This window comes from Nicotiana sylvestris, chromosome 11 (assembly GCF_000393655.2).
Source record: "Nicotiana sylvestris chromosome 11, ASM39365v2, whole genome shotgun sequence".
Lineage (NCBI taxonomy): Eukaryota > Viridiplantae > Streptophyta > Magnoliopsida > Solanales > Solanaceae > Nicotiana > Nicotiana sylvestris.
The window spans coordinates 145,883,083-145,897,841 of record NC_091067.1 but is presented as its reverse complement, the minus strand read 5'-3'; positions in this window follow the sequence as shown (position 1 = coordinate 145,897,841).

The window sequence follows — 14,759 nt, the reverse complement described above, 5'->3', positions numbered from 1 at the left end:
GGATGCCCTCTACCTCTTCTCGTATCTGCCAAAGCCAACCGCTCGCACCTCCTAACCGGGGAATCTATGGTTCTCCTCCCCACGTGTCCAAACCACCTAAACCTCGCTTCCCGCATCTTGTCGTCCACACGAGCAACGCCCACCTTCTCCCTAATAACTTCATTCCTTATCTTATCCAGTTTAGTATGCCCGCACATCCATCTCAACATCCTCATCTCGGCTACTTTCATCTTCTGGATATGTGAATTCTTAACTGGCCAACACTCAGCCCCATATAACATAGCCGGCCTAACCACCGCTCTGTAGAACTTACCTTTGAGTTTCAATGGTACCCTCTTGTCATATAGGATTCCAGATGCTAACCGCCATTTCATCCACCCCACCCCAATGCGGTGCGTGACATCCTCGTCTATCTCTCCATCACCTTGGATAATAGACCCTAGGTACTTGAAACTTTCTCTCTTGGGGATGACTTGTGAGTCGAGCCTCACCACCCCGTCCGTTTTCCCCGACACACCGCTGAACTTACACTCCAGATATTCCGTCTTGGTCCTACTCAACTTGAAACCTTTGGACTCTAGAGCCTGCCTCCACACCTCCAATCTCTCATCAACACCGCTACGCGACTCATCGATCAAAACTATATCATCAGCGAACACCATACACCATGGCACCTCCCCTTGAATATGGTTTGTCAAGGCATCCATCGTCAGAGCAAATAAGAAAGGGCTAAGCGCAGATCCTTGGTGTAACCCCATAATCACCGGAAAAAGCTCGGTGTCACCTCCCGCAGTCCTGACCTGAGTCTTAGCTCCATCATACATATCCTTTATCGATTCAATGTATGCTACGACACCCCTTTCACTTCCAGGCATCGCCAAAGAACGTCCCTAGGGACCCTGTCATACGCCTTTTCTAGGTCAATAAACACCATGTGCAAATCCCTCTTCCTCTCCCTGTGTTTTTCCACCAACCTCCTTATCAGGTGGATAACTTCCGTAGTAGAACGTCCCGACATGAATCCGAACTGATTTTCAGAAATAGATACCGCCCTCCTCACCCTCCCTTCCACCACCCTCTCCCAAACTTTCATGGTATGACTTAACAACTTGATGCCCCTATAATTGTTACAATTCTGGATATCACCTTTATTCTTAAACAGTGGAATCAATAAACTACACCTCCACTCATCTGGCATCCTCTTCGTCTTGAAAATAATATTAAACAACCCAGTCAGCCATTCTAAGCCCGCTCTACCCACGTACCTCCAAAATTCTACTGGAATCTCGTTTGGTCCTGTCGCTTTGCCCCGACTCATCGTACCCACCGCTTTCACTACCTCTCCAACCTTGATACACCTACAGTACCCAAAGTCACGATGACTCTCGGAGTGTCCCAACTCCCTTAGCACGATGCTACTGCTCCCCTCTTCATTCAGAAGTTTATGAAAGTACGTCTGCCATCTATGCTTAATCTGGGAGTCTTCCGTCAATACTCTGCCTTCCTCGTCTTTGATGCACCTCACTTGATCCAGGTCACGAGCCATCCTCTCTCTCGCTTTAGCCAGCCGAAATAGCTTCTTGTCCCTACCTTTGCCCCCCAGTTCCTCATACAAATGGTCAAACGCAACAGTCTTAGCATCTGTGACCGCTAATTTTGCCTCTTTCCTGGCTTCCTTATACCTCACTCTGTTTGTTCTCCTTTGCTCCTCATCGGTACTCTCCACTAACGCAAGGTACGCCAGCTTCTTTGCTTCCACTTTACCTTGTACCACATCATTCCACCACCAGTCGCCTCAGTGCTTGCCATAGTAGCCCTTCGATACCCCTAACACCTCTCTTGACGCCTCCCTAATATAGTTCGCAGTCGCCGTCCACATAGTGCTAGCATCCCTACTACTCTTCCAGGCACCCATAGCCAACAGCCTCCCCTCCAACTCATGCGCATTATCCTTAGCCAAAGCACCCCACCTGATCCTCGGTTGACCCCGTACAAACCTCTTCTTCTTCTTTATCATGATACCAACATCCATCACCAGGAGCCTATGTTGAGTCGCGAGGGTCTCACTCGGGATCACCTTACAATCCTCGCATACCCCCTATCACACCTCCTGAGGAGGATATAACCAATCTGGGTCTTAGACACCATACTCCGGAAGGTAACCAAATGCTCCTCCCTCTTCGGGAAACTAGAGTTCGCAATCACCAACTAGAAGCCCTAGAGAAATCCAATAGAGAAGCACCACCTACGTTCCTATCCCCCAAGACGAAGCCACCGTGCACGTCGCCATAGCCCCCAGCCGACGACCCAATATGACCATTGAAATCCCCTCCTATAAATTACTTCTTCGTTGATGGAATACCCCGCACCACCTCATCAAACCCCTCCCATAAGCACCTCTTAACCTCCTCGCCCAAGCCCGCTTGCGGAGCGTACGCGCTAACGACATTTAGAGTGCTCCCTCCAACTACTAACTTAATCGCCATCAATCTGTCATTCACCCGCCTAACCTCAACCACTGGCTCCCTAAGCTCCCTATCCACCAAAATACCCACTCCGTTCTTGCCTTTCACGCGTCCGGAGTACCACAATTTAAACCCGTCTACATTCCTCGCCTTCGATCCTACCCACCTGGTCTCCGGAACACAAGCTATATTGACCTTCTTCTTCCGGAGAATCTTCGCTAGCTCTATGGACTTACCTGTTAACGTCCCTATATTCCACGATCCAATCCTCAATCTACAGGCTCCCTTGTTGCCTTTACCCCTCTGGTCCCCGTCCCACCCCATGACCCCTGCCCTACCCCCGCCCCACCACCCGCCCACCCCGACTACCCCAAGGACATGACCCTACTCTGCCATTACAAACCACAACCGTTATTCCTACGGTGGTCTAGACAAAAATACAACTACAAACAAGCAAAGCTATAAACTAGAATGTGACAAATATCCTAAACTACTACTACAACAAATTAACTTAAACAAATAGGTGAGGGGAGGTACCAATTCCCGCGGATAGAACCTGAAATTTCGACTTGCTATACTCCCGGTGCTGTGGGACCCGACGTCCAGCCCTTGGGACTACCAACCAGCCTGCCTGCTCTGTCGCGTTTGCTCGTACACCTCCCAACGTAATCGATCTGCTGGTTTGCTCGTATACCAGATCTGCTGCTGGCCCGATTCGCCGGAAAACAATGGCGGACCCTGTAAAACGTACGAACCCCGACGTCCAACAAAGTGCAACCTGGAAAACACACAAACACACAACGAAACCGAGAAAAAGAGACAAATGCTAGACTGTCACCGTCACCACTAGTGATACACAAATTTGCTGCTGGCCTGACTTACCGGAAAACAATGACAAACCCTATAACAGTGAAGCGACGCCGGGAAAAGAAGAAGGGCGACAAAAATAAAGTACAAAGGAGAAGAGGAAGCACAAAGAAGGGGGTTGGGGTTGACGTCGGAAAAAGGAACGGCGCCGGTGTAGCGTTGCTCGCCGGCCTAGTCCCTGCTAGGGTTAAGAAGAGGGTAGAAAGAGAGGGGGGAAGGAAAGGGGAAAAGCGGAGGGAGAGATAGAGAGATAGAGAGATAAAGCAAGTGCGTGTGCGTATGAATATAAAGATATATAATTGGCAAAATACATAAATGACCCTTTAAGTTATCCACAACAATCAAGTGGACACCCCATTTACCTAGTTGACACCTCCAGTTATTTTTTAATATGTCTTATGGACACTCGTGTCTTGCAGATCTTATGAGTGAGTTACACTCGCTGATCACATGGAAAGTTAACAAATCAAAAGTGAAACCCGTAATTACTTAAAAAAATTTATCTTATATTAATAGAAAAGGAGAAGAGAAACACAATATTAATAAAAAAGCAAAAACTAAATCAGACCCCTCCTCTCCCCCAAACATCTTCTTCTTCGTCACCAAAGGCCATCTTTCCACCAAATCGGACCGTCTTCCCCTCCTTCTCCCTCAGCCAAACTTCTTCTTCTTCTTCATAGCCCGCCACAATAAGAAGACTTGAAGAGATTAGTAGTTCGGTGGTTATTCGGCGGATAGGTGGTGGAAACGACGAGAAGATACAAGTTGGGTGTGTTGTCTAAGGGTATTACTGTTCAAAAGGATGAAAAAAATATGGAGATCCGACCAGTGAATTGAAGGCGGTCGTCGAGTATAAGTGGTGTTCTTGTATAAGAAAATAAAGTCTGCTTATTGGAATTTGGAGCTAGATGAACCTATCTATGTCAAATTGAAATACATGGAATCAAAATCCAAAAAAAAAACTATATTTTAATTGACTCATAACTAAAAAATCATTTTCATGTTGAATTTCTAGTTTTTTTTTTTTAAAATAATGGATTTGCTCATCTGAAAATTATGCTGGGACTTCCTTTTCATGGTGAAGTTTGAGATTAATAGTTTAAGTGGGCTCCACCAGTTAATTAAAGAAATAAACATAATTTTTGGAGGCTTCACTTGCTGCAACGCGAGTGTAGTACATATATTTTGCCACGTCAATGTGAAGAGTTTAAGAAATACACTGAAAAATAATTTGAGGCGTCTACTAGACAAATAAGTCTGTGAAGGTGTCCATTTGACTGTGATAACAACTTAAAGGGACCATTTATATATTTCGCCTATATAATTTCATAAAACATCATGCACTCATGAGAGAGTTTTTTAAGAAAAAGACATAAAAACCCAAATAGGTAATTACTTTGACTTATTCAAACCATAGTCCAAGTAGCATTTTGGACATATATTTGAAGTTGAAGCTGAAAGCTTTATTAAAAATTGAAGTTGAGAAAAATCTTATGAAAGTCAACCATGTTTGATATTTATAGTTTTTTTGGAAAATAAAGTTTATGAAAATCATTGGAGATTTTTGAGAGTTAGAAAATTGAAGATTTAAATAAATTGACTTGAAAATACACCAGTGTTGAATCATTGGAAGAACCTTACAACAAATTAAACCTTAAATTTTACATGGATTATTTTCTTACAATTACCAACACAATAAATATAATATTTCTAAGATAGTTAATTCCTTTTCATTTTTTTCTCCTTGTAAAATAAAGACACAAGTAAAGCTAGACATTTGTTGAGTTCTCGTCTTGGCCGCCGCCAACCTCGGGATCCTTATCAAACTTGTCAGCCATTTGAACATTATCGACATTATTTCCTTGTGCTTCTACATAAGGGCTGTTGCCTCCACTAGTTTTCCCTGCAAATTGCAACTTTGTTAGTACACAAACAATTGCATACTTGTACATATTTAATTAAGGTGAATTTCTATACATCGACACTGTAAAAGACATTTTACACTATTATGTTACACCGAAGAGAATTATATGTAATTATACTCATAAAAAAGTGGAATAATTTAAGTTATGTACATGGATAATGTAAAAAAGAAACCACCATCAATAAATTTTAATATGTGATAGCAACTTGGTACCATTTTATGAAGTTAACAATTAATGTGTATAATCATACAAATTTACATGTGCTTACTTTATATGTGACCTAATTGTATAAATATTATGTAAATTATCAGTATAGAGAATTTAAATTGTAAGTGAAATTAGAATACTGATAAATATATATAAGGCAGACAACACTGATATAGTCAGCCTCTTTATAACAACATCCCTATATAACAATCATTCATTGTAAAAGTCAAATTATTTCTGGACCGATTTTTGTGTTATGTTATAATATATGTCCTCTATCACAACATTTCACTATAACAACCAAAAAATATCGGAAAAACGAGGCTGTTACAGAGAGGTTTGATTGTACTGTAAAAGCTCTTTGCACAAAGAGTATATACAGTCAGACCTCTCTTTAATAACATCCCTATATAACAATCATTCACTATAAAAGCCATATTTTTCTTGAAACCGAGTTTTATATTACGTAAAGTATATATAATATATGGTTTTTATAACAACACTTTACTATAGTTGCCAAAAAATATCGGAACAAACGAGGTTGTTATAGAGAAGTTTAATTATAAGTTAGTAAATCTTACTTAATTTGTTAATTATGCTTTTTATTATGGCGCCCTAAAACCTCACCTGGGTTGATAGCTGCAGACGCAGTAGTGTCACGACCCTAACCTCGAATCCGGTCGTGATGATGCCTCTCGTGAAGACAAGGCCAGCCAATTAAACAATTCTCAGTTTTAAACAGTTAAATAGCATAATAATAATAATATACACATGGTTTAATAACACGAAATAGCAAAAATACGGATAACAAATACGGAAACCAGCCCGACACAGCCTAAACGGGGTGTCACAAGTCATGAGCATCTAAGGACCCTGATACAAGTCTGCTAAATCCAATATATAGTACAATGTTTGAAAGGCATAGAAATAGTAAGATAATAGAGACACGGGGCTGCGGACGCCAACAACTACCTCGTAGTCTCCGAATACCGCCTGGGACTGGAAGAATCAGCACTCAGGAGCGGAACCAGCGACGGCTGAATCTGCACACACGGTGCAAAGAGTAATGTGAGTACTCCGACCCAGTATGTAATAAATATAAATAATGGCTGAACGTACGAAATCACATAAAGCACAAGACATTCTATAGTGAAGCAGTAAAACATCATTTGAAAGCAGTAACTTAGTAAAAATCAAGTAAAATCTCTTTTCACAGGTAAAATAGGTAATTAATGTAAAGTAAACAGATAGAAGCTCGCCCCTCGGGCTCAGTATCCATAAATCCGCCCCTCAGGCTATATCTCAGTACAGTGCCAGCCCCTCGTGCTCAATCTTATATCACAAATGGGTACCTGCGCTCACTAGGGGTGTACAAACTCCTGGAGGGGCCCCTTACGGCCCAAGCACAATCACAAGCCATCTCGTGGCATCAAATCTAGGCCCTCGGCCTCATATCAATCAAGCCACCTCGTGGCATATATGTAACTCAGGCCCTCAGCCTCAAATCAGTATCAGTGTTCCTCACAATATAGGCCCTTGGTCTTACTCAGTCCGAAAATCATCACAAGCCCCTCGGGCAATAAATAGACAGTGTTTTCAGCCCAAACATTATTTAAAAATATCATTTAAGTCTTAAAATCTTAGAAAGAATGGCTTAATAGTAAAACAGTAGGAATTACCAGGACTGAGTTCAAGTAATAAGTCAAAATAGTGAGGAAACAGTAATAAAAATCCCCGAAGGGCTCAAGTAGTTGACACGAAGCCCAAATATGGCGTTCAGTCCAAGTCATGGTGATAACAAATAAGTTTCAATCAAATATGCGGTAAAATCATCAATCGGGATGGACCAAATCACAATCCCCAATAGTATATAACCCCATGCTCGTCATCAAACGCGTGTCTCACCTTAATATAGCACTACGATGTGCAAATCGGGGGTTTCAAACCCTCAGAGCATCATTTACAATCATTACTCACCTCGAACCGGCTAAATCTCTAGCTCGCGACGCCTTTGCCCCTCGAATCGGCCTCCACGCACGTCGAATCTATCAGAAATCAGAACTAATACGTCACAATATGCTAAGAGAACAAAGCCCAAGTGAAAACAATCGAAAAATACCAAAAATACCGAATTTAGCAAAACCCGAGTCCCGGGCCCACTTCTTGAAACTCAGAAATTTTCACATCATTAGATTCCTCATCTTCCCACGAGTTTATACATATCAAGAACACAAAAATCGGAGTCCAAATCGCCCCTCAAATTTCCATTTTAAGCTCTCTTAAACTCAAGCCCTAATCCTCCATTAGCCTTTAAATTCCTTTAATTACATCCCTAAGTCCATGAAAATCTACCATAGAATTGTGTTTTAGGTCCAAAATCCTTACCTTAACGAAGTTCTTTTGAATTCTCCTTCCAAATAGTCCAAAAGCTCTCAAGCCAAAGTTAAAAATGGTGGAAGAGCTCAAACTCGTGAAGGGAAATAACATATATGCTCTGCCCAGTCCTTTTCGCATCTGCGGCACCATAGCCGCTTCTGCGGTATCGCATTTGCGGTCTACCATCCGCTTCTGCGGAATTCACTTAAGGGACCAGGTCCCGCTTCTGCGAAACACCCTCCGCATCTGCGACTCCGCAGATGCGGCTAACCTGACCGCTTTTGCGGTCCTTGACAAACTCCTCCTCGTCCGCTTTTGTGGCCAATCCAATGCATATGTGGCGCCGCACCTGTGGTCCCCAAATCGCAAGTGCGAAAACACCAAAAGCAGCAAAACTTCAGCAGCTGCAATTACACTTTGACTTCCCCGTTAACCACTCGAAATCATCCCGAGGCCCCCCGGGACCTCAACCAAATGTACCAACACATCCTAAAGCTTTATTCAAACTTGTTCCAATCATCAAAACACCTTAAACAACATCAAATCAATCAAAACACATCGGATTCAAGCCTAGGTTTTTAAAAATCTTCCGAAATACGCTTTTGATCAAAAACCCGACTAAACCACGTCCAAATGACCTAAAATTTTACACACACATCCCAAATGAAATAACAAAGCTACTGCACCTCTCGGAATTCCATTCTGACCCCTGGATCAAAATCTCACCTAACAACCAGAAATCGCCAAAATATCAACTTCGCCAATTCAAGCCTAAATCTACTCCGGACCTCCAAAACCCATTCCGACCACGCTCCTAAATCAAAAATCACCTCCCGAAGCTAACCGAACCATCAGAACTCACATCCGAGCCCTCTAACACATAAGTCAACATCCGGTTGACTTTTCCAACTTAAGCTTCCTTAAAAGAGATTAAGTGTATCAAACCTTACCAAAAATAATTCCGGGCTCTATCCGACCAACTTGATACCACAAAACACGGATAACGAAGCACTAAGAAGCATAAATGGGGGAAACGGAGTGGTAACTCATGAGACGACTGGCCGGGTCGTCACATCCTCCCCAACTTAAACAAACGTTCGTCCTCGAACGAGTCAAGAAACATAACTGAAGCCTCAAACATGTGAGGATATCTGCTCCGCATCTCCCGCTCGGTCTCCCAGGTAGCCTCCTCCACGGGCCGACCTCTCCACTGCACCTTCATTGAAGCTATATCATTTGACCTCAACTTCCAAACCTGACGACCCAAAATAGCTACTGGATCCACACCATAAGTCAAATCATCCTCCAACTGGACCGTGCTAAAATCCAGAACATGAGACAGATCCCCAATATATTTCCGGAGCATAGAAACATGAAACACCGGATGCACACTCGACAAGCTGGGTGGTAAAGCAAGCTCATAATCCACCTCCCCAATCCTCTGAAGTACCTCAAATGGTCCGACGAACCGCAGACTCAACTTCCCTCTCTTCCCAAATCTCATAACACCCTTCATGGGTGAAACCTTCAATAGAACCTTCTCGCCAACCATGTAAGATACATCTCGAACCTTCCTATCAGCATAACTCTTTTGCCTCGACTGCGTTATACGAAGCCTCTCCTGAATCACCTTCACCTTCTCCAAAGCATCTTGTACCAAATCAGTCCCCAATAGCCTAGCCTCACCGGGCTCGAACCAACCAACTGGAGATCTACACCGTCTCCCATACAAAGCCTCATATGGAGCCATCTGAATACTCGACTGGTAGCTGTTGTTATAAACAAACTCTGCGAGCGGTAGAAACTGATCCTATGACCCTCCGAAGTCAATAACACAAGCACGCAACATGTCCTCCAATATCTGAATAGTATGCTCGGACTACCCGTCCGTCTGAGGATGAAAAGCTGTGCTCAACTCCACCTGAGTACCTAGATCTCGCTGCACAGACCTCCAAAACTAGGAAGTAAATTGAGTGCCCTGATCTGAAATGATGGAAACTGGGACACCATGCAACCGAATAATCTCCCGAATATATATCTCTGCCAACCACTCTGAAGAATAGGTAGTACAGATAGGAATGAAGTTTGCGGACTTGGTCAGTCGATCCACGATCACCCAAATAGCATCGAACTTCTTCAAAGTCCGTGGAAGTTCAACAACAAAATCCATAGTGATCCTCTCCTACTTCCACTCAGGAATAACCATCTGCTGGAGCAAGCCACCTGGTCTCTGATGCTCATATTTCACCTGCTGACAATTGAGACATCGAGCTACACAATGTATTTCTTCATTCTCCTCCACCAGTTGTGCTACCTCAAATCCTGGTACATCTTCGCGACACCCGGATGAATGGAATATCGTGAGCTATGAGCCTCCTCTAGTATCAACTCCCGAAGCCCATCCACTTTGGGCATACAAATCTGGCCCTGCATCCTCAACACCCCATCATCACCGATGGTCACATCTCTGGAATCATTATGCTAAACTCTATCCCTAAGTACAAGCAAATGCGGATCATCATACTGGCGCTCTCTAATGCGATCATATAAGGAAGACCGAGATACCACACAAGCCAAAACCCGATTGGGCTCAGAAACATCCAACCTCACAAAACGATTGGCCAAAGCCTGAACATCAACTGCAAAAGGTCTCTCCCCAATTGGAATATATGCCAAATTTCCCATACTCACTGCCTTTCGGCTCAAAGCATCAGCCACCACATTGGCCTTTCCCCGGATGGTACAATTTAGTGATATCATAATCCTTAAGCAACTCCAACCATCTCTGCTATCTCAAATTAAGATCCTTTTGCTTGAACAAATGCTGAAGACTGCGATGATCAGTGAATACTCACAAGACACGCCATACAAGTAATGCCTCCAAATCTTCAATGCGTGAACTATGGCAGCCAACTCTAAATCATGCACGGGGTAGTTCTTCTCATGGGGCTTCAACTGATGAAAAGCATATGCAATAAATCTACCCTCCTGCATCAACACACAACCAATCTCTACTCTCGAAGCATCACAATACACTGTATATGAACCTGAAGCTGATGACAAAACCAATACTAGAGCTGTGGTCAAAGCTGTCTTGAGCTTCTAAAAGCTCTCCTCGCACTCGTCCGACCATACAAATAAAACACCCTTCTGAGTCGACTTGGTCAAGGGCGAAGCTATAGATGAGAATCCCTGAACAAATCGGCGATAATATCATGCCAAACCTAGAAAACTGCGAATCTCAGTAGCTGAGGACGGTCTGGGCTAACTCTGCACCGCCTCTATATTCTTTGGGGCAACTTGAATACCCTCACTAGACACCACGTGTCCCAAGAATGCCACTGACCCGAGCCAGAACTTGCACTTGGAGAACTTTGCATAAAGCTTCTCCTCCCTCAATCTTTGCAATACAACCCTCAAATGCTCTGCGTTCTCCCCCTGACTACGCGAATATACTAGAATATCATCAATGAAAACTATGACAAACAAATCAAGATAAGGCCGGAACACGCTGTTCATCAAATGCATGAATGCTGCTGGGGCATTGGTCAGCCCAAAAGACATAACCAGGAACTCATAATGACCATATCTGGTCCTGAAGGTTGTCTTAAGAATATCCGAATCTTTGATCTTCAACTGGTGATAACCCGAACGAAGATCAATCTTGGAGAACACCCTCGCTCCCTGAAGCTGGTCGAATAGATCATCAATGCGAGGCAAAAGATACTTGTTCTTAATTGTTACGTTGTTCAATTGCCTATAATCAATGCACATTCTCATTGTGCCATCCTTCTTCTTCACAAACAGAACCGTCGCACCCCAAGGTGACATACTAGGCCGGGTGAACCTCTTATATATGAGTTCCTGAAGCTGCTCATTTAACTTCTTCAACTCCGCTGGTGCCATACGATATGGCAGAATAGAAATGGGCTGAGTGCCCGGCACCAGGTCAATACCAAAATCAATATTCCTATCCGGTGGCATGCTTTGCAGGTCTACATGAAATACAACAGGGAAGTTCCTCACAACTGGAACAGAATCAATACTGGGAGCCTCAGCTCCGACATCCCTCACAAAGGCAAGATACGAGAGACAACCCTTCCCAACCATGCGCTGGGTTTTCAAGAAAGAGATCACTCTACTAGGAACATAATCAGTCATGCCACGCCACTCAATCCGCGGTACACCCGGCATAGCCAAAGTGATTGTCTTAGCATGACAGTCTAGAATAGCACGACACGGAGATAACCAATCCATGCCCAAAATGATATCGAAATCCAACATACTTAGTAACAAAATATCAACTCGGGTCTCCAGACCCTCGATAGTCACCACACATGACCGGTACACACGGTCTACAACAACAGTATCGCCCACCAGGGTAGATAAATGAATAGGTAAAGCAAGAATCTCACGGGGCATACCCAAATAATGAGCAAAGTATGATGACACATAAGAAAAGGTGGATCTGGGATCAAATAATACAGAGGCATCTCTGTGGCAGACTGAAACAATACCTGTAATAACAACATCAGAAGTAGTGGCATCAGATCTGCTTGGAAGAGTATAGAAACGGGTCTAACCGCCCCTTGATCGACCTCCCCTTCTGGGGCGACCCCTGGCTGACTGACCTCCACCCCTAGTTGGTTGGGTGGGTGGTGGCGAAACAACTGACACTGAAGCCGTAGACTGACCCCTCTGCTAGGATGAACTAGAAGCACGACGAGGACACTGCCTCTACATGTGGCCCATCTCGCCACACTTATAACAACTCCCAGGTGTTGGAGAAGGGGACTGAAGAGAACCCCACACACTTGAGTGACTAGCAGATGCACTCGGCATAGAAGAGGCCTGAGCTGATGGAGCACAGGATGAACTTTGAGCTGGAAGGGTGCTGAGTGATGACTAGCCCTACTGAGATCCCTGATAACTATGTCCCGAAGATGCCCCACGATAACTTGGGCGAGCTGACTGGGCAGGCCTGAATGAACAACCTCTACCATGCTGAAACTGGCCCCTCAAAGGAGTACCACTATAACTATCCGATCCTCGAGTCCTCTTGGCCTCCCTCTCCTCTCGCTCTTGTCGACGCACTGACTCAATCTCACGGGCGATATCAACCACCTCCTCGAACGTAGCACTTGATACCCTCTCTTGGGCATAATAATACGGAGCTGATAAGTAAGACCATCAACAAATCTCCTGATCCTCTCTCGATCTCTCAGAATCAACCAGATGACATGACAAGCAAACTCAAAAAACCTCGACTCATACTGCAACACAGTCATCTCCCCTTGTCGCAACCACTCAAACTGTCTACGCAGCTCCTCTCTGCGGGACTGCGGTACATACTTCCCCAGGAAAAGAATGAGAAACTACTGCCAAGTAAGGGGTGCTGCACCAATAGGCCTATACCTCTCATACGCCTCCCACCAAGTGAAGGCAGCCCCAGAAAACTGAAAGGTCGTAAATGCCACACCACTAGTCTCAAGAATCCCTGCTGTACGAAGTATCCGCTGGCACTTATCTAAGAGACCCTGGGCATCCTCTCCCTCTGCACTGCTAAATGTCGGAGGCTGGAGTCTACCAAACCTCTCAAGTCGACGCTGCTCATCATCCGGCATAACTGGTACTACAAACTCCTGGACTGGTGCAACCGACTGGGCTGGAGGTGCCCCCAGTGTCTGGAGTCCCTGCACAACTTGGTCGGGTGTGCGAGCAAGGGGGGTCTGGATCCCTCCCCGGTCTGTGAAGTAGCTGCGGCCATAGTAGCTGAAACCGCCTGAGCCAAACCGGTACACAGTGATAAGATCTGAGCTAAAGCCTCCTGAAGGCCTTGAATCATAATAGGCACAGCTGGTGCCTGGACTGGTGCTACTGGAGCATCCATAGCTGGAGCCTGATCCTAAACTAGGGCAGTTGGTGGATCAACAAGTGCTGCCCTCGTTACTCTGCCTTTGCCACGACTACGACTGCGTCCACGACCTCTAGTGGTCTCAGCTGGTGGTACTGGTGGTCGTCCACCCCGTCTGGTAGCTCGTGTCCTCACCATCTGTGAGAGAGTAGAATAACAGAAGTTTAGTACTCAGACCAACAAGTTCGCACAACAAGAATTTCAAGAATATGAAGTTTTTCCTAAAGGTTCTGTAGCCTCTCGAGGATAAATACAGATGTCTCCGTACCGATCCGCGAGACTCTACTAAACCTGCTCATGACTCGTGAGACCTATGTAACCTAGGCTTTGACACCAACTATCACGACCCTAACCCCGAACCCGGTCGTGATGGCGCCTCTCATGAAGACAAGGCCAGCCAATTAAAAAATTCTCAGTTTTAAATAGTTAAATAGCATAATAGTAATCTACACATGGTTTAATAACACGAAATAGCGGAAATACGAATAACAAATGCGGAAACCAGCCTGACACAACCTTAACTGGGGTGTCAGAAGTCATAAGCATCTAAGAACCCTGATACAAGTCTGTTAAATCCAATATCTAGTCCAATGTTTGAAAGACACAGAAATAGTAAGATAATAGAGACACGGGGCTGCGGACGGCAATAACTACCTCGTAGTTCCGAATACCGCTTGGGACTGGAAGAATTAGCACTCAGGAGTGGAACCAGCGACGACTGAATCTGCACACACGGTGCAGGGAGTTATGTGAGTACTCCGACCCAGTGAGTAGCAAATATAAATAATGGCTGAAAGTAAGAAATCACATAAAGCACAATGCATTCTATAGTGAAGCAGTAAAACATCATTTGAAAGCAGTAACTCAGTAAAAATCAAGTAAAATCTCTTTTCACAGGTAAAACAGGTAATTAATGTAAGGTAAACAGATAGAGTTGGATGATGCAGAATGGGTAAAAGGTCGCTACCCCAATGACACACAACATCAAGATCCCAGGGAAGACGA